Raw genomic sequence first — 22,205 nt, forward strand, 5'->3', positions numbered from 1 at the left:
GCCTCTGTTGACAGTTTCATGTTATTAATATTTGAAGAGGTTATATGAAAACGAAATACCCTAATATTTATTAATTCAAAATAATTAGGATATATTATATGAAATATTATATGAAAAAACATCATTATAGAACAATATAAAAGTCATATAAAATTCATTTGGTCTCAAAATAAATATTTATTTAAGTTGAAAATATGAATTACTTTAAACAAGAAAAAATTTTTTGTTTCTAAACTTTTCCTGTAAATCTGTTGTATAGAATTGAAAGAAATATAATATATCAAATTTTTCTGACCAAATAATAAATTTTCGTACATCAATTATTAAATATTCAATTTAATCTAATCTGACTTTTTTTCGACAAAACTTTATAATATATTTTAAAAGAGAATAAATTCTTATTTTTGAGAGCATATGATATTGAGTATTTCTAAAACTTGGGATAAATACATTTTAAGACTACTAGCGAGAAAATATTCTTTATTGAAAGTAACCGTTACTTAGAAGAAGAAAAATAAAATGAATAATTGCTTTTCTTGGTAATAGAATGATATTTTTCTGCCTGTGATGGCAGCATCTATCTGTCCTTGTCTGAATGCTTCACTTACGGAGTAAAAAGGAGATCAAACTTGAGGATAAAAATGGAACTGAAACACGATATCGGAAAACCCATAGAAAATCGAGACGATGCGATTTTAGTGCCGTTGCGGGAAAAGTTGAAAGTATAATATATACCACATGATAATGCGAACAGAATACACATGTATGCACGTTTTATTTTTAATACAGAAATTCGAATTTGTATAACATTTAATTTTATTTGATTAAATAATAAATACATCAATATTTATTGAAAAATACATACATTTATGTATAGTCACAAATTATTATTAAATTATCGTTTTTTAACTTATCGACATCAAAAAATTTTGAAATTAAAAAGAATAAAAACGGGACGACAACTTTCTTTTCAGAATATATCTATGCATGAAAATACACAAATTTAAAGAATTATAGGAAAATGGAAGGAAAAATATTTATCAAATCTTCTAAGTTGACAGTTCTCTGACAGCGCTCGAATTTGTTCTTCCATACAGCGCTTTTCCGACACCGTGTTTCGAGCCCATTTTTTTCGAGACTGGTCGCTTGCGTTTGGTCTCCTTTTTACTCTGTGCTTCATCGTAATGCGTATGCGTCAAGACGAGAAGAATACAACACTCTTAAACATATAATAATAAGGCCTACAAAAAAAAATACTCTGTGCTGGGGTGGAGACGAAAAAATGGGTCAAAAATGGAAAAAAATGGGTCATTTTTTCGCTCTAGATTGAAAATTTACTCTATATTGATGTCCTATTTTGATGTCAGATTCGTATTCAATGATTCAAAATACATAATAATAGCTGGGCCTCCATCCTAGCACAAGGTACTTTTTTTTGTGGGCCTATGTTGTTATTATTATTATTATATGTTTAAAAGTGTTGTAATCTTCCCGTTCTCGCCTTAGAACATACACACGTTCAAAGCTCACATATGTATAAATCGTGCGCAAGCGCACAGCAAATAAGCTTTCAGACAAGGACAGATAAATATTGAAGACATTTTTATTACATTAATCAGATATAGCAAGGCCCTTTCAGTATGTATGTTCTAAGGTTATAAAGAAGAGACTGACTTAGAAAAAAAAAGAGTTGGCGGAGTTTAAGAGTAAAAGAAAAAAATATTTTTTTAACGTAAAATTCATTCATAATGATATCTTTAAAATACATTCATGAGATTTTTTGGTAGAAGAACATTTGTTGATATTTTTAACATATATTTTATTCAAATTTTGAAAATTGGTATTTCATTGTTGAAAAAAATAAAATATTGCAATTAGCATTAAATAACATAATGTTTTACTGTGATATTATTTGAGTACCATTGAAAATTTATTGATAAAATACGTTAATATTTTTAACATATATTTTTAAAAATTTTAAAAATTAGTATTTTATAATTAAAAAAATAAAAATTAGTATATATATATATATATTTTCTTGGTTGATCCACATAACATTGCACATTTATTATAATATCGACAATAGGGAATCCAGCTCCGATGACCTTGATATGATTACCTTGACAAGATCATGATCCCGAGTGATCTCTAAATAAGTTTTAGCCGTTATTCATTAAAAAGCCGTTATTAATAAAAAAAATTTGGAAAATAACGTTTTTTTATTTCTGCAGTCTGCTATATATAATATCAAAAACTATATCCTTCTTTCTACATCCTTCCTTACTTACGTAATGACTTTTCACGCGTGACCCTGGCCGCGGTCTTATTCACGCTCACAAATCTTAAAAATCATTTCTTTATTTTTCAAATGTTAAGCAAAGACGAATGATGCTCATGAGTGTTGTCAACATGAATCGGACCACGGCTCCTGAGTGATCTCCAACAGGATTTTAAAAGCCACTTCGTGGAAGCCTCCAAGCAAGACAGAAGATAGAGTGGGAGTCGCTTCGGAAAGTAAAATATACTTCAAAGCAGAAAATTTCTGTTGATATAGTAGAAAAGAGACATCATTTTTCAAACTTCTTTTGTTAATAATTTTTTAACGAAGGTCGAGGGATGGTTGAAATTTGTTGGAGGTCACTTAGGCCTTGACAACATATGTCAAGGTCATCGGAGCTGAGTCTTCTATTGTCGATATTTACCATATATTTATACATAAACATTACGTTTTAATCGTCATCACTATTTTTTTCAATTGTAATGATGCCAGACTTATTAAGTGTCTGGTATCACTGTGTTATTAGTCTGACATCACTGCTTCGAAATTATATGAATTATAAACCGATTCGAGATTTTATGTGATTTATAAATCGACCTTTAGATATATCTACATATAACTTTGTAATTGTCGGCTAGATGGATTGTATTCTCATTTCCGTTATTGATTAAAATATTTTTATATAACATTTCGTAATACGTGCCGAAATTCGATTTGATTAATTATCCGAAAGCGCATAATGTGCAATTTGTGATCATTATGTAAAAAAATAGCTGGAAAAAACAAAGGAAATACAAACGGAGAAAAAAGCATTTTTTTCACAATTTTTCACATTTTTCACAAATATTCGATCTAAATATAAATGTAGGTCATATACGATATACGATAATTGTCGCGTTGCTTTTTATAAAAAACAGAAAATTGAACAGCAACAACATGAAGCTGAATCTATGCTTAAAATTCAATCTAAACTCAAATTAGAACATGATTTAGCAGCATCATTTAATAAAGTTAGAAAATTGTTACATTATTTGTCAGTTCATTTATCTAATAAATCTTTCACATCTCGATTATCTAATTCACATTTAAATTATGATACATCGACATTTAGTTGGGATATCAAAATTGAAGAAGATAATTCTTCAAATGTTGAATTTATTGAAATTCAAATTCAACGTACAGATATGATTGTATTTGCAATACAACAACAGATCTCATAGTAATACCAAAAGAAGCTTGAAGAATATAATCATATTATATATTAAATGCAGAATATATATTTCGAAAGATCGCTGCAAATATTTATATTTAGAGTTTCTTGATGCATAAAAAAATTTTTAAAAAATAAAAAAAAATTAAAAGTTTTTGAAAAATCAATTTTTAATTCTTTTTATTTTTCAAAAATTTTTTAGATACAATTTTTAGATACAATAGTTCTAATTAGAATTCCTGCTTCCTTCTAACGAGACGAAGATTATTTTTTTCTCATAAAGTTCTGAGAATTTTTTCAGAATTTTTTAATACCATATTTTCTCATATTGGTAAAAATAAGAAAGTGTAGCACTAGCAAAAAGTTGATAAAAAATTCTGAAAAAATTCTTAAAGTTCTGAGAAGAAAATAAACGATTTTTATCTTTTACAGTTTTTCTGTAAAATTGATAATATTTTAGTAAAAAATTATTGAAGACTAATATTCGGCAATTTTAATTAATATCTTGTTAACTACTGCGAAAATTGCAAAATAGTAGAGGACTTTTTGACTCAGTTTAATTCACTCTATTTACACAAAAGCGCTGGGCAAAAATTTACGAGACATCCTGTATATATTTTATATATATATATATATATATATAACTCCGGTATATACGCCGCACCTAGCAAAAACTTAATTTATTAAATATTATTTATTATGTTTATAGTAAACGAATTATATCAATAAAAACTTTATACTGTCTATTATGAAAAAATATTAGAAATCTGAAATATTTATATTTCATATTAAAAAATGAACTTTTTTAAACCCTTGCATTTTTGCCGTATATAGGGATGGGCTACTCATAGGAGTAGATGGGGGAGGGGGGGGGGGGGTATGTATGGCTATATATGAAAAATTTACAAATATAAATAAGACATATAATGACATAATAACTTATAAAATGTGTTTATAAAGTTTTATTAAGGAATAAGAATGGTAAATATGTATATGAAGTAATAATTACAATCTTCCTACATATATTACAAAGTGTTATGACATAAGGTACATATTTTGTATAATGCATTTATTATTGCATTTAGTGCACAGAATTCAATCTGCGCACTTTGATTTGGGCATAAATCCTACTCGCTAAAAATGTCATATATCCCAAACATGTGGGATATACAATACAAGACAACAAACTAACAAAGAATACGAAAGCAAAGCACTTGTATTTTGCTACACAACATGCTTTACTATTCCACTACATGTATGTATCACGAAATAATCACTAAGTCTTTTACACCTTATAGTAATCATTTTATGTACAATATAATTTATGATGGCGTTACTTATTACAGTGACAAATCAATTCAACTCACAATAATTTAATTTCATTAGTATTAGCAGCAAGAAACTGAAATCTTAACACAATACTAATATAACATAAAGGCATATAACAGAGTAGTTGCGGGAAAATTATCCCCATTCCTTCTATTTTTTTTGACTTCTGCGACGTAAATCCCAGCACGGCGTATTTGTCGGAGTTTATTCTATACACATGCATATAGGATAACTTCGGCAAATATGCCGCATTGGGATTTACGTCGCAGAAGTAAAAAAAAAATAGAAGAAATGGGGATAATTTTCCCGCAATGACTCTGTTACATGTCTTTGTGTTATATTAGTGTTGTGTTATAATTTCAGTTTCTTACTATTAATATTAATAAAATTATTGTGAGTTGAATCGATTTGTCACTGTAATAAATAGCGCCATCATAAATTAGAATGTATCAAATAATTATTATAGAACGGGTAAAAGACTTAGTGGTTATTTTGTGACATATAAATATAGAGGAATAATAAAGCATGCTGTATAACAAATTCAAGTGTTTTGCTCTTGTATTCTTTGTCTAGTTGTCTTGTATATCCCACTTATTTATGACATTTTTAACGGGCAAGATTTATGCCCAAAGCATACAAAGTGCACAGATTGGATTTAGTGCACTAAATGCAATAAATGCATTACATCAAATATGTACCTTATGTAATAACACTTGTAATATAAATTAATAAATAGTAATAAGGTTTTATAAATATAAAACAATGTAGTGCAAAAGAAGGGCAAAGAGCCAGTAATGTAGCAAAGAATTTTAATTTAAATTAATATTAAAAATTCATATAAACAATTACAATTGACAACAAACGACTCCGATCGATCATATAGTCATAATATTTCAACATCGTTCTAAAAATATGTACATGATATTACAATACTATTACAATTTTTAATCCCGTATTCATCATTCCGTGTAGAATACTGCGAGTCATTTTTATCAAAAATCAAAGTAGTCGTAAAAAAATTCTGGAAAAGTGACCGTGAACAAAAAAATTAATATTTAATACATACAAATTAGTAATATAATAATGTACCTTGTCAGTAATATCAGTAAATTTGTTGAGAGTCCATTAATAAAAAGAGAGAAAAAACGCAAGTAAATGGTAGTCCATTTCGTGGTACAATATATTGGTTTTTTTTTATATTATAATATAAATTATTTTAAGCAAATTTGCAAAAGTAATGAACTTTCACGATGTCAGGTAACGAAATGTCGAGAAGAAACACATTTATCGAGAACGGAACAACGGGAAATTTTTCAAAACAAGGAGGAAAAGGAAAGAAGATATTAGGAAGGAGAAAGAGAATATATAATTTTAGAATAGAATTCAGGCAAAGACTCTGTGTCATTTTGTCTGTTTATTCCACTTGTAATATATGTATAATAGGAAGATATTATATTATAATAAGATTATTATCTATTACTTCATATATATATTTATCATTCTTATTCTTTAATAAAACTTTGTAAACATATTTTATAAGTTATTGTGTCATGTTACGTCTTATTTATAAGCATTATTTGTAAATTTTTCATGAGCTATACATACCTCCGCCCTTCTTTCTCTATGAGTAGTCTAGTTGTATATCACATTCTTATGAGATATACGGCAAAAATGCAAAAATTTCAAAATTTTTTTTAATACGAAAAATAAGTATTTTCTAATATTTTCTAGGATTTCTAATATTTTTTTTATAGTGTAGATAGCACAAAGTTTTTATTGATATAATTCGTTTACCTTATAAAAGCAAATAATATTTAATAATATTAAATAATATTTAGTTTTTGTTAAGTGCAGCATACATACCGGTATTACCCTATACCAACTATATTCGTATTCATTCGAATGAAAGAGACCTGGGTTCGATTTCCGGCCGAGGTAATATTTTTCGCAATAAATTTATTTACAGTTTTTCAGCACATTAACAACTTTCTAATATGATGCCTGATTGAGTATCAAAATTATTAATAATTGCTTGTTAATTTAATTAGTAATATTATTACAATAGTTTAATTACGTTTATAAATCCGGAAAACCAATTTGGCGCGCAGTTCGAATGACGAATTATACGAATATAATATATATACTAAATAACTATACGAATATAGTATATATACATATACGTATGTATATATGTATATATATATTCACATTGAATTATTTAAGCATTAAAAATCCAGCTTCGACAATTATAGACATTTTAATTTCTAGTATTGATTGTGTTCTCACATATGTGGTCTGAAATAAGATTCTTATTATTAATGTTTGTTTTTCTTTTCGGAAATAGAAATTGATAGATCATCGTGATGTAAATAAGATACTTGTTAATTTATGTTTTTATCGCTTAAAAACCTGGATATTTGTTTCTATAACGATTTCACCGTCGATAAATGAACTAATATGTAATATACTATAGAAATAATTTATATCATTTCCAGATGTATACTCTACATATTGACACCTATGTTGCTTATATCCAGGGATGGGCAGTATATTTGAAATAAATGTATTTAAAATACGTATTTAAATACATTTTTGTATTTCCTATTTAAATATTTTATATTTAAATTTTGTATATATTAAATACATATAAATTATGTAAACATTTTTTTGATAAAAATTACAATCATTGTTGACTCAACCTAAAGTGTGTTTCATTTCACGCATGATGTGCATAATGCATCATTTATCCTTGTTTACATTTGATGAATAACACAAGAATAAATTATGCATTATGCACATCATACATGAAACGGAAGACATCTCTAGCATTGTGTCTCAGCATTATTTTCTTATTAAGGCCCGTTTCTGCCAATATAATTTAATTTTAATCTCAATTTAACTAATTCTTCATCTTTTTCCAGTTCTGAGAATTAGAAAAAGATAAAGAGTAAATAAAGTTAATTTACATTGGTAGAAACGGGCCTAAGACTCTTTTTTATCAATCTAAATTAACTGCCGGTTACAAGGTTGTCAATATGACAATTATAAACAGCTAACTTTACACGGTCTTTTTTGTCCCACCAATTGACGCCGCGCTCAGCTAGCCGGGCGCCAATTGGCAAAAGTGGAAGGGCAAATTCTCGATGGTGCTCGGGATCAAAAGCCCATCACTGCTGCCGCAGCGAGTTACTTGAGTATCTTCAAGGGTAAGCAGTATTTGAAATACATGTATGTAAAATACAATACATATTTAAATACATTTTTGTATTTTATATTTAAATACAATTTATTTTATATTTTGTATTTGAATACAATTTTTTTAATTTTGCCCACCCCTGGTATCTACGATAAACAGAGAAATATACATTAATAGTATAATCATATCGATTATCATTCATGTTTATTAGGTTTATTGTTTATTGAATTTTACTTCTATTCGCATATCTGTCATTTGTAACAAGATATACGACATAAGCTCTACTGTTTCTAAATATTTTCATTGTCGATCGACACGAAACGCAGTATTAAGTTACAGTTGACTTAAAAGTATTCTGTTACAATAAACGATTTTACTATGTCAGATAAGTCATTGCGAATTGAAACAAATGAGCTTATTGAACATTGCGTAATTTCCGCAGGAAATTAAAAAATAAAAGCAATAAAATTCCTAAATTTTGTAGCGTTTGATTTAGTAATTAGAATTTAGTAATAGAATATTCATTATATTAGAACATTAGTCTCAACATTTATTATTGTTACGTAATATAACAATAAAATATAAAATTAACAATGCAATCAAATTACGTATCAGATACTTAATAATTAAGAATTATATTAATGGCGACTAGTCACGAGAGTAAAGTAAGCTAGATATACGTGAAATATGGAACGTATGAAATCCAATTCTCAATCGCGTATCTCAAGGACACATCGACATAGGCCGTATTTTGCGGCGTTGCTACACTACCCCCCGACCATATGACCAACGACATACACAGGCCGATGGTCAATCGAAGCAGAGTCGCACCAACTACCACCCTCGTTACGTATTCACATATCCTTGATTCACAGCAAAGTTTTGTCGCGTCTGACGTGTTCGCGAACGGCAAGGAATCGTTTATTCGCAAACCGCACTCCTTTTTGATGACATAAGTAAGGGCTCGCGTTATGGCCTTGCATAGACGACGGCTTTAGGCCTCGCGTGCGTTTCGTAGTTCTTTTAGAAGAGTCATGTGCACGTTTGATGGAAGATTGTAATAGAAGCTAAGAAATGTATAGTTTAGAAGATTATTATGCAAAATTTTCTTGCTTTAACTCTCTGTTGCCTTAGCGACAAATTAGCTTTTTTATTGCATTAACATCAAGTATGTGTTGACCCGTGATTTATTTATCGCAATAAAAAAATAATATTAGGTGTTGGAATTAATTCGTAGCGTTTTTAATGAAAGAATGTTATTTATTTCACATGAGCATTAAAAAATACATTAATGAAAGTACTTCCCATCACTTGTAAAACGCTACGAATTAATTCCAACACCTAATAATTTAAATATATTAATTCTAAATTATCTAGTTTCTCTGTTTTCGATAAGTGATACGTTTCTCGTCAGAAGATAATTACGTTTCATAAATGATTTTAGAAAATCTCGTATGCGTCGGAAACGTTTGACAAATAATCGCGTCAGCTTCTCTGGATAGGTAGCGGTGACGTCGTTTGAAGGTTTCAGCTGTCGGCATGAATGAGGTCTTAACGTATGCTTTATCGTCTATACGATGATAATTGAGTTAACGCCGTGCGTGGCGTACGTGGAATGAAATCTGCAACTTGAGATCGTATCGGGTAGCAACTTATGCGAGCTCGTTTGGCTCACACTCGGAATTAAGTTATGGTAATGAATTAACGGTTAACGTACTTCTCGCATCAATGTGTGTGCCAGTAAGTAATGCTGACTTAATAATAAAGATCGGATGACTTAATATTAAACATAGTCTTACCCGACCATGGGAATTCTTTTAGTTTTCATAAATCACGCGGTAGAGTAGATGAATATGTATATATCCTTATTATCGATCTTTTTTGCTCGTATTTTACTGTATCAATCATTCATATAGAAAGCAATATGAAACTTTCTTTAGGTCACATAAAATTTATGGATTTAAAATGGGATATTACATAAGAACGGATTTATTCATGTTGGCCAAGACTTTCAAAATTAAAATTTTAGCTCTGCCAAGAAATACGTATCTATTAATCTTAATTAATTTTAATTTTTGACAAATGTGTATGTATAATTCTTTCTCAGATAAATTTATTAACGAATTTATCATAGTAGTCAAACAAAATACTAATAATAAAATCCATTTTCAACTCACTGTAAAGTAATGGCAGCACGTGTAACTAGGTACAACTCGCTTTGGATCAATACTTGGAATATTTCTTTGCTCGAGTGGCCGAATATTTAGAGGTTTCGTCGATCAATATCGTAACAGGGAAATAATAGTAACATTATATCATGGTAAAAATTAAATAAATAAAAAATTTATTAAATATTTATCAACTTATGTAAGAAAGTCAAATCAACATATTAATATAATATAATCATAATAGATCATTTACTACAATTACAATACTAATACACATTTAAGTTTTATAGCTAATGCAAATGTCTCTTTGCTAAAAGCGTATAAATAGTGTGTACGTTGATGACAGAAAAGCTATCTTGAAGCTAAAAGATAACATCTATATTACTCCATTTAAAAAATATGAGACAAGTATAAAAAAATATACGCGCGATTCTTTTCACATAACAGCATCAAATCTCGACATTCTCGTCAAGTAGATATTCTTTTGAACAAATTAATTTAAAATTATTTAAATTTCTCTTTAAAAGTATATTTATACGTAAGTGTATATCAAGGTGTATATATTGCGATAAAATGTAGATTCTTTTACAAGAATCATTAAATGTCAAATTGCGTTTTCTAATGTGAAAGCAGGATTTGTTGAGGCCGTAAAAACATTTATATCCAATGAAACATTGATAATCGCGCATCGATACCTCAAAACGTATCATAAATGCATGACGATAAGATACGTAAGTATGTATACTTCCCAACAGCGCGTATATCATAACGCGCAAGATATAGCTCTGGTCATAAAGCAATCGAGATAACAAAATCAACATGCTAACATTCTAATCATCGCATCCTTTCGTGTACCGATTTTGTTTCAATGAATAATTTCTTAATAGTTTAGAGTGTAGGCGAAGAGAGAAAGTACTGCAAGATAAAAGTGTAGACTTTCGAACATGATATAATCATGAATACATAAAATGATTAATCAAATTTAAATATAAGTTTGAAATAATTATGCTGAAACATATGGCACGTACGGAAATTTCTTACATCTTGCTCACGTATTCCATGAGTAACTGATATAAAGAACAAGCTTTGCATTCATCATTTCCAGTAAGAATTTATAACACGCGACTGAAAAAGAGAGAATACGCACAAAATATGAATTTTATATATAATATATATTCAATAATTACATTTGTGAGAGAATTGCATGAATATACATTCTAATAGTAATTTCACTTCAAGATTTTGGCATCGATACCAGCAACCTTTAATTATAAGTACATTTCCTATGCAGCTTTTCTGTTAAACTAAAAAATGTATATACATATTTTTAATTAAAATAATGTTCGTTATCAATCTTTTACCAATTAAATTACATGTTAATTATTAAAAGACATCAGTTTTTATAAGATGTAGCCACGAGAGAAATCTTAGAAAATATAAACTGTGTGATCCGCGCCAAAATAAGAACAAATTAACTCAGATTTTATTTTTACATTAGTTATCTTAAGAAATGCGATATGAATGTATGATAAGATGATTCGTATATAAACTATCGTTCATTATTGTTCTCTAAATATTCGAGAGTCTCATGCAGAAATGCATGCATGTATTACGATGCATGTACCACCTGTTTGCTCACGCCTATATTCCGACTATGTATGTGCGCAATCTGGATCCCCGCTTTGTTATTTTGTCATGGTAATTACCTATTACAATTGTCATGTAAATATTTCATGTACTTCCTTTACTAAATATCGAAACATATTACTTTAACGTGACTAGTATATAGTTACACACGGACATTTTTTATATTTATCAATTTGAGATTCGAAATGAGATTCAAATTGAGTTTGCATTAAATCCGAATTTACACGCGCGCGCGCGCGCGCGCACACACACACACACACACACACACACACACACACACACACCGCACGCATGCACACTTCTATTACATAATATCAATTATAAATTTTTATATGAAATTTAATCATCAATTTATTTTAATAATAATAAGTATAAGCTATATTTAGACTGGAATCAGACTATGCATTGAAGATTAAGATTGAAGATTGAAAGATTGAAATTTGACCAATCAAAATAATGGGAGCTAAAATTCCTTTGTCCTCATTGGTCGAATTTTAATCTTCAATCTTCGATCTGAATCTTCAATACGTAATTTGATTTCAACTTTATATAGCCTAATACAATCCTATTAAAATAAATAAAATATGTCTAATTTCGATTACTCATTAAAACTTGAAACTATGTTCAGTTGAATTCAATACTTTGATATTTTAAATATCAAATATGTACGATGATAATATCTACTCTTTCAATTTATTTTTTATATCAATTCTAAATAACTTAATTTTTTTCAATAAGAATCTTATTTTATTTTTTTTTGTACAAATTAATAATAAAAACATTTCTTCAATGTATTTTTTTTCTGCAAAATCATGCTGTTGGAAACTTGCATAAATAATTATAACAATTGTAATAGCAACATTAGCTTAAAGCCGGCCAATAGCTAATAGTCCGGGAGATGACACAAAAATGGTCTTCATTTGTCACCGCTTGAAACCGTTATTAATTCATCATTTATTAGGTATACATGAAGGGAACGCAAGTAAAATTGATGACGTGTGATTGAAGTTGTAAAAAATTTTTTGCTTTTTTCCTAATATGTTACTTGCTAGTTTATTTCTAGAGACAGTTTACGTCAAAAAATTAATTGGAAAACAGATGCCATATCGTTTCTGTGGGTTGAAGGGGCCATCAAATTAAGCTAAAGTGGTAAATTTTTTAGTTAAAAGATAATTCGTTACTATATACAATGTGCCATATATGTTTGAGTGGGCCTAAAAGATTGCTATGCTCGTCGTGTCGAATTTTAAACTAAAACGTTATGATTTGTTATCGACTAAAAAACGAAGTTTATACAGTAACAAATCATGACGTTTTAAATTCGACACGACGAGCATAGGAATCCCTTAGGCCCACTCAAACGGTATTGCATATGTATTGTGTATGTTTCGTAGTAAAAATAGATAGTGTAAAAAAAAACAACCAGTAACAAATCATTTTTTTTAACTAAAAAATTTACCACTTTAGCTTAGTTTGGCAGCTCTTTTGACCTGCAGAAACGGTATGGCATTTTCTGATTGGTTTTTTTGACGTAAATTATCACTAGAAACAAACACTGTTACAGTAACATGTTAGGAAAAAAGCAAAAAATTTTTTACTTCAATCACACGTCATCAATTATAAAACCGTGGGAAATCTGCCATACTTGGCAGTTGGTTTCCTTCATGTTTATCTAATAATAAATAACGAATTAATGACAGTTTCAAGCGGTAACAAATGACGATTTTTGTGTCATCATCTCTCGGACTATAAAGTGCTGAGTGAACTATGGCTGCGTTCAGCAGAGAAAATCGCTCACTGAGCAAAAAAGGAAAGATTAATCTATGATTAATATGTTTTCTCCGCTGAACGCAGCTAATGTTAAAAGCTAAACCATATATAATATGCAATACGATATCTACTTGATGTATAATTAGTTATCCGAATATGGATCAATATTTAGAGAATGTGCGCCATCATTGAAAAAGATGGACAGTGAGAAAGAAATAATTATCGAGACTTATAATTAACTGTTACAGTCATTTTTTTGTGCGCAGTTTTTACATAATAAAAAAGCAACAAAAAAGAAAATGGAAACGTTACGTTATATTATGATGTTATATTGGAAAAAAATACGTTATTTTATATTGCAACTTATATAACTATCAAACTGTGCATTTGGCTTAAGTAGGTCAACACTGATCTCCTTTTATGTATTTAAAAAAATCTTCACAGCGAATGCCATCCAACCTCGACATTAGCAATGTGTGATTCTAATTGGCCATATGAAATTTATACACATAACATAATACGGTACGGTTAAAATGTTACATTGGCCAGTGTTGATGTACATTGACCATGTTGTCTGGAGCTGATTTAAGATTTTAGATCATCAATTGTGCAACTATTGACTAAGAATAGTTCGTAGTTGCGAAAGTACGAGAACAGCAAGATATCAGATTATAAAGACATTCAAATTCATCGACGTGTATTGCAACCGCGCTAAAGCTAAAGCAGATATCCGTTTCAAATTATTATATAGCCTATTCTGACCGTAAATTTAGGAAAAAGCTGTCGACTTCGTCACGTCGAATGCCACAACATGCAATCGGCACGTTCGTAAGAACAAAGTTGGGTGCGTGCAGTCTGAAATCGGGATTTAAAAGTTGCTAGTTGTAGAACTGATAGTAAATCATATTTCCTGCGACAAATGACGAAGAAACATGTCAGGCATTCAAATTGAGAAAATTGTTTTTTTTTACATGTAAAACATAATTATTTTTTTGTATGTAATTTCAATGTTATCATTTCGTAGCATAGTTTACGTAACTCATCGAATTTCAAATAACTTGTACAAAATCTCTTAAAATATATTTTATTGCAGAAAAATTACAACTTAAAAATTTAAACAGAAATTTTAATTTTGTTTTTGAGCGAAACTAAAGTTCATGTTTAGAGCCAAGTTTTTAATAAAATCATCATTTCGTATGTGAAAGGTGCCAAAAATATAAATGAAGCGTGTGCAAAAATTGTACAATGTTCCTTTTTTTTCTGAAATGAAAACACATTACACAAATAAAGTGTTGCCTACATGAGATTTCAAGGCGTATAACTTAAGCTTTAAGAAATTGATTAATCATAGTCGATTATTCTCCTTATATTCGAGCTTATTGAAAAGGTAAGCGATCCATATCAATGCTCGCACACTGGTGAGATCATGACTGGCATTCGGCCAGAATCGCTGTTAACTTTTCCGCAGATCAATTGTTATTCCTTAAATATATCCATTTCTAATCACACAATTTTTACAAAAGAGATTAAAATTTTACAGGCTGTAAAATTTTGATCTCTGAAATTGACAAAAAGTGAACACATTTTCGAAATGTAAAATAATTTCAGTTTTTCAGTGCAAATATTAACATTATTTTTTTAATTCTTACGTAAATAATTTATATTGAGTGTTTGAATAAGTTTTCGCTGTTTTTTTTTGTAAAAATTTGCTAGTAGTTGATTAATCAACATTTAATGCCTCTAACAATTCTTTCAGCGGACATGGATCTTCATCAAGTAATGCTTCTACTTGTTCATTTTTTAATTTTCAGTGCAAATTCACGTTCTTTATTTTTTATCGAAATCATCACTTCTAAAGTGTTGAAACCATTCTTTTGGATGGAGCTCTCTATACACCTTCACAAGCAAACGATAACTTTCAGCTGTATTTTTCTTAACAATAAACAATGCAGTAAAACTTCCTGCAAATGCTATTTTGTTGACAAAAAAGTCGACATTTTCAATGCAATGACAAAAATGTCGTTTATACTAAATGTTCATCAAATGTCATATACTAAATATAAAATCTTGTGTATAGTACTTTCAAATACAACAGTTGCCACTGGAATTCTACTGCATGTAGTATTCGTGACGACGTCTCTTAGAAAACGGCGGAAACTTATTCAAACACTCATAATAATTAGCGAAATGGCAATAGAAAAATAATAGCAATTGTATAACACATAATCAATTATGTAATGTGTAATCGGTCAAAACTAGGATCAGTATTACATAGCGATAAACGTATCTTCCAGAAAGGAAGAAAGAGGAGATGGAGTAATATGATAATAAGAATATAAAGTTCTATATGAAAAGAATGATTTTGTTAAAAAATCTAAAATTTTGCTGGATACAGATCTGAAAATAATTTTGTTGAAAACTCAATTGGTTGATAGAATACCAAAATTTTTTGCAGAATTATACTCATAATTTTTGAGTTTCTAATATAATTTTATTTTGATGGTCCAACAAAATTATTATTTTCTGAATCCAACAAAATTTTAGATATTTTAGCAAAATCATTCTTTCCGTGCATCTATTCAATGTAGTAATTAAAAAAGAATTTTATATGGGCGAATTAAAACGGCGTGTACAATGAGATTATAAGGACTAAAGAGATATAAAACTTAAACATTAAGTCTTGAACTACAAAAAATTCATCAATCGAATTCACAGTCGAATGTAATGAGAATAATCGACTATGATTAGTCAATCATTTAATTTCTTATAATTTAAGACTTAAAGTTTAAAGTTCCATTAGTTAGCCGCTTTATACAACACGGTCTTCGCTAGCGATCCTTATGTAAATTTACACTTCTTGTATGTATATCTAACTTTCCATAAGAGGCAGACGTATAGCATCCAAGAAAGGGTAATGTAACGCGTGAACAACGACATTGTAACGTCATTTTCATTGATCGTGGCCACGAGCAATATCGAGCAATTTGTTATTCCCTGAACGTTACAAAAATAAGTCGTTTAATTTACGAGAAAAATTCGGCTCTATCATACAAACTCACTTTTATAAAATACGAGCATATTTGGTTATTTTGTGCAAACTCATTTTTATAAAATACGAATTCAAGGAAAGTATTGGGTGAGGGAAAAAGTCCCTTTACAAATTAGTAAAAAAAGCAACCTATATATTCTATTTTTTAAAAATTGGTAATTACACCATACACACTTGATAGTGCAACATTTCAGTTTTAAGAATCTGTATTTTTAATTGTGATACAATGATTTTTAACGGAGTTATGAGCAATAAAGTTAGAATGTTCCGTTTTACTTAATCCGCGAGTAACTCAGGAACAAAAATTGTAGGAACAATTGTTTTTTAAAAAACAATTTTGTAGGGAAAGTTTCAAGTTTTCACGATAGATAGTCGAAAATATGTTCAAATTTTTTTTGGGCACGCTAGACCTATAAAGTAAAAAGAAAATTTTTCATTTTTTTTCAGCTCATAGTTTTCTATATATAAAAATTACAAAACTCACATAAATTAAAAAAATGTGACAACTATTCGAAAGTAGAGATTTCAAGCTTTAAAACACTTCTTTTAAATTTAAATTTTGATCATTTTTACGAAGATATTGATCTTTTTGTCAACTAAACTATAAAGACTCCCACTCTAATATTAATGGAGAATATTTCTAAGACATTTGGTAACAGGTGCGTTTAATAAATAGAACGAAATATTCTTCATTGAAAACTGAAATGATCTTCCCACATAATTCAGAGCAACACAATTCTTTTTCAAACTTTTTAATTATTTTAACTTCAGACGCCAAAAAAACAATTACAAACACTAAATGTGTAAAGACACTAAATGTGTGAAGAGAATTTAATTAATTCAATTTACGTTAATTCAAAGACACTAATTAATTTCAAAGAACCAAAATGACATACTTAAAATTCGTAAAAAAAAAAGAAAAAAAATGAATATTGCGTATATTTTAATAAGAATAATTCAATTTACAGATGTAACATAAAGAAAATTAAATTATAGATACATTTGATAAAGAGATTTATAATTGAGATTCAATAGACTGTTAGTTCTGGAAAGTTAACCTTGCTGATCTGTTCAAATTTACTATATATCACATATAATATAATTTAAAAATCTATAAAATAAAAAAATTTCACACACAAAACATCTTACATTAACAGATTAAATATCAAAGAAAAACATTTTTAAATAATATATATACATTATGAAGAAAATTAATTACTTTGGGTCAAATAGATCCGAACAGACTAACAGGATTACCTAATTAATACTCATGTTACATAAAAAGTCGAAATCTTTTTAAAATATTACAGAAATGTAGTTTCTGTAATCTAAAATTAGAGAAATACAGTTTTGTTATTTTTGTTATATTATTTTACAATGCATTTAGTTCGTAAAAAAAGAAAAGATTGCTATAATTATTTAAAAAATTGTTATAATTATTTAAAATAGAATATACACATCAAATGTATCTGTTATTCCCCTTCCCCCATTCTTAATATCATAAAATTAAATTATAGTTTATAAAAATTCCACGTACTGAAATAAAAAGAACAGTAGAACTGATGAGTATTATGCATTGCAATAATAAACATTATAATGCAAATCATTTTCATAACATTTTTCCCTATGTCAGGCGTTCTTCACGAAAGCGATAGGCGAGATCATAAACGCTCACCTTGCAGATGGCTTTACGTCGTCATATCTTAGCATAGTAAGATTTTCATTTAGCGTGTTTCGCTCTTTGAAATTGTCGGAAGAAACTGACCCTTTGCACTCTTCTCCTCGCACACTTCGTCTACCCACACGGTAGACAGTCGGTGCAAACCGAGTCTCAATCAATCTATGACTTTCTTCGATCACTGCTCTTCTCTACGTCATCACGACGACATGATGGAATTCCCATGCGGAAATTTTTCGCTCGCGGTTTAACGTCCTCGACAGTCGTTCGTATCGACTTTTGTCTTCGGCTCATATCATTTTCTTCTCAACATGCATATTTATCGATGTTCCGTGTGTGTTCTTGGCATATCCGACATGCGCTCAACGATCGATTGAACTTTCCGGCAGAGTCAAGAAAGTGTAGAAAGATCTTCGATCGAGTGATCAACGTTGAGAAGGATGAGATGCTCGAATATGAGGAACTGCGTTTCGCATTATGAGGAGAGAGATCATTTTTCACACGACGAAAAGAACGAGATGAGGAAAACTACACCAATTATTATTAGTTGTAAAAAGTTGACTGATATCACGCCACTCGAAAAAGCTTACGACCTTGCACGTCGCGATCGCTCGATTAAGAAAAGCTCCGCAAGCTTTGAGAGCCGGTCAATCGAGAGACCCGCGATCAGGGTTCTCCTCGTTTCTCCTCTATCATCCCAAATATAAATCCTCGGCAGCAGTGCAACAGCAGCATGTTCCTCGATATTTGCAGCATGAATCCCAGCAGGATTTATTAAATGTTTCGTGAATCTCCACGTCCGATCCGTTCATTCGTTCGTTCGTTCATCAATGAATTTACTATAAAAATCTCGATCGCTCCTCAGTCAAAATTGATAGCGACGATCCTCGCGGACAAGAGAGGCACTTCTTATCGTTCGTCACTGCTTCTCGCATCCGGTCACGTACGTTAGGCGCGGCGAGTGTCGATCGCATGTCACGACGGCTTGTCGGCGTCGACTCGTGCCTCGTGCCGAGAGTGGCAGAGTGACTCGCTCTTCGCTGTGCACGCGATACACCAGACAAACCGTTCGGAGGCGCGCGCCCTGCTCGACTGACGCGAACATCGCGAACATCGCGAACATCGCGAACGCGACGCGGGACGATTGAGAAGGCGGCCGAACAAGGCCGGAGCCGCAGCACCGTGCGCCGTGACATCGGCCTTTATGACGCGGACGGTAGAAACCGGTGTGATTTCGCAACAGAACAATTATCAAAAAATCTCTTAATGAAATGATTAAAGGCAATTTATTTAATATGCTGAAAGAAGTTTTTGATATTTGTGATTAGTTAATTATGTGATATCGTAATTAATAGCTATTGCTGCTATAATGTTAGTAATAATATTTTACTAAAAAAATGGTTGCAATTACTATAATTTAATTAATTATAATTTATAGTTAAGTCAGTTTCAGTACTAATTTTGTTTCATATAATTATAAATCTAATTTCACAACATATTATCACATTCCATTCATTCTTCTGCCTCCTTACTTTCTTTTCGTCCCACCGCGCCGCCGTCAAATTCATATCGGCGAACAATCAATAATTCAATTTCTATCAAAACTTTGTTTACGAATTTCCAGTCATTATTATTAATTAAAGCGATTGTAACATCACTGTAATGGCTATGCCTACTGAACTCTTGTCATTTACACAATTTAACTGAATTATATCAACTATGCTTTTTATCTCATGCTTTAGCAGTCAGAATTATGTAAACTATTATGTTCCTTTATTTTCTTATTTACTATTTTGTAATATTTTGTATGTTTTGTATGTTGTGTGTTCTGAGAGGGGCGTAGTAGCAGCAGTTTGCTGATGCCTCACCATTTGTGTACCTAATGTACTACACAAAACGTAATTCCTGTATTGCACAATAAATAAATTGAAATTGAAATTGAAAATTACTATTAATAACACAGTAGTAATAATTATAATTATAGTACTATGTAAATGTAAAACTTTTCTCTCTTTCTCAGTGTACTACAATTAACATATTAAATAATCAGTTATCCTATAGTGTATACTTGAAAAATAGCAGGCAATTACTCATTTAAAATACAAAAAATAAGACAAATTCTCAATTGGTAAGATTCGCATTCGGTATGACGATATTTTGAATAGATTTAAACTACATGGAAACAAATTAAAATTTCATCTCTTTTTTGCAGCAAGATTACATCTTTCATTTTTTATCTTATATCTTTTCATATCTTTTCATTTTTTATCTTATATAGGAACTGACAGTACCAAGAAATAATGACACCTTTGACGAAGAATTATCTCAAAATCTGATTAACGTAAAATTAAATATTATCTCATTATAAGCGATAAATACATAATTTTGAGAAATTTGATAAACCATATAAAACATATGAAGAGTTACATAATTATAAATTCACAATTCTCTGAATCAGATGTAACATATTTTCCACATAAGAAAATATTGTTGCAAAAAAAATAAATGTATTATTTCATTAACTGTGAATGGAACATTTAAAAATATTAAGCACTAATTGATTATAAGAAATAAAGTTACTGATACACATCTCGGATACAATAGAATCAAAGCTATTTAGGTCATTGAAAATACTGAAATATCATTCCTAGCATGCTAATGACACAATTAACATTTTAGAAATACCAATCCGCGACATTTTATTCAGCAATGTTCTAAATATTATGGCATGTCAATATTAAAACAGTATACATCAACAGTTTAAATCTATATCTTTCAATCTCATGGGTGCTACAATACAGTAAGATTTAAAAAATATTGTAACCCGCTAAAGCTATGTAACGGACACAAGAATTCAATTTCTTATTGAAACATCTAAAAATTTAGTTAGATAGAGAAATAAATTTTGTTGGACTGTAAAAATAATTATATAAAACGGTTAAACTGAGAATATTAAAATTTTTATTAATCATTTACTGTAGGGGACTATCCTCCAATAATCTTGATATATGTTGTCATGGTCATGACTCCGAGTGATCTTGAACAAATTTTAGCGTTTGTTGTTCCTTAAACTTTATTAACAAAAAAATTCATCAATAAAACCTAACTTTAGAACACGACTGCGCTCCGATGAAACAAATTCCCTACTTTAACAGCGCAAAATATTTTCTTATATAATTTCTTATACAATATAATTTTTGTGTCTTTAGAGCAGAGAATTTGTCCGAATTTCTACGCTTATATGTGGAATCTTTAGCCATTATGTTAAAAAACCTATCTAATTGTTCATGTGTGTATCAAATGCTTTTTTGAACATGAATTCTGCAATGGGCGAAATAGGATTGTTTACTATAATATCGAGGTATAATTCCGCAAATATTTCTCCACAAACGTTTGAGTACGTACATATTTTGAGTATGAATGCCTGTATCTGTATCAACAAAATGTTGTAAATGATTCACTATTTTATGTTGATACATTGGATCGATTGGGCCGTATGCTTTTCAACAATCGGTATGAATTATTGATCCAAGAATGATGTATTTTCGAATGAGCGGTAGTAATATTTGTGCGTCATGAGATTCAAATACGATAAACATTTTCTTTCTATTGCGTGTTATTTCGCCGAAAAGCCATTGTCCTTTAACGAGTCGTTCGCGATGATATTGTCGATGTCCAAATTTTGTCTTATCGATTTCGACAATAATTCCTTCTCCGTCAATTTGACTTTGATTGTTTGTTAATCATTGATTCATGAGCTGAGAAGCCAGATTGTTGTAATTGAATATTTGTTAAAGTAGAGAATTTTTAAATAAGTGTACAAATTTTCTGTTTCAAAACTACTAATATTTTACTTCAAAAACACAAATTTCCTGCTTTA

General features: G+C 29.7%; 1 protein-coding gene across 1 annotated transcript in view; it reads right to left on the minus strand.

The window, feature by feature from the left end:
• The window catches only part of LOC147908846 (uncharacterized), a 39,923-nt gene extending 20,240 nt beyond the window's left edge, over positions 1-19,683 (minus strand). Inside the window, exon 1 of the mRNA XM_087408808.1 lies at positions 18,323-19,683. The gene's annotated coding sequence lies outside the window, so the exon portion shown is untranslated. The remainder of the gene's footprint in view (positions 1-18,322) is intronic.
• Between the last annotated feature and the right edge of the window lie 2,522 nt (positions 19,684-22,205).

Source organism: Acromyrmex echinatior, chromosome 8, assembly GCF_024713525.1.
Source record: "Acromyrmex echinatior isolate Ae372 chromosome 8, ASM2471352v2, whole genome shotgun sequence".
In the NCBI taxonomy this organism is placed as follows: domain Eukaryota; kingdom Metazoa; phylum Arthropoda; class Insecta; order Hymenoptera; family Formicidae; genus Acromyrmex; species Acromyrmex echinatior.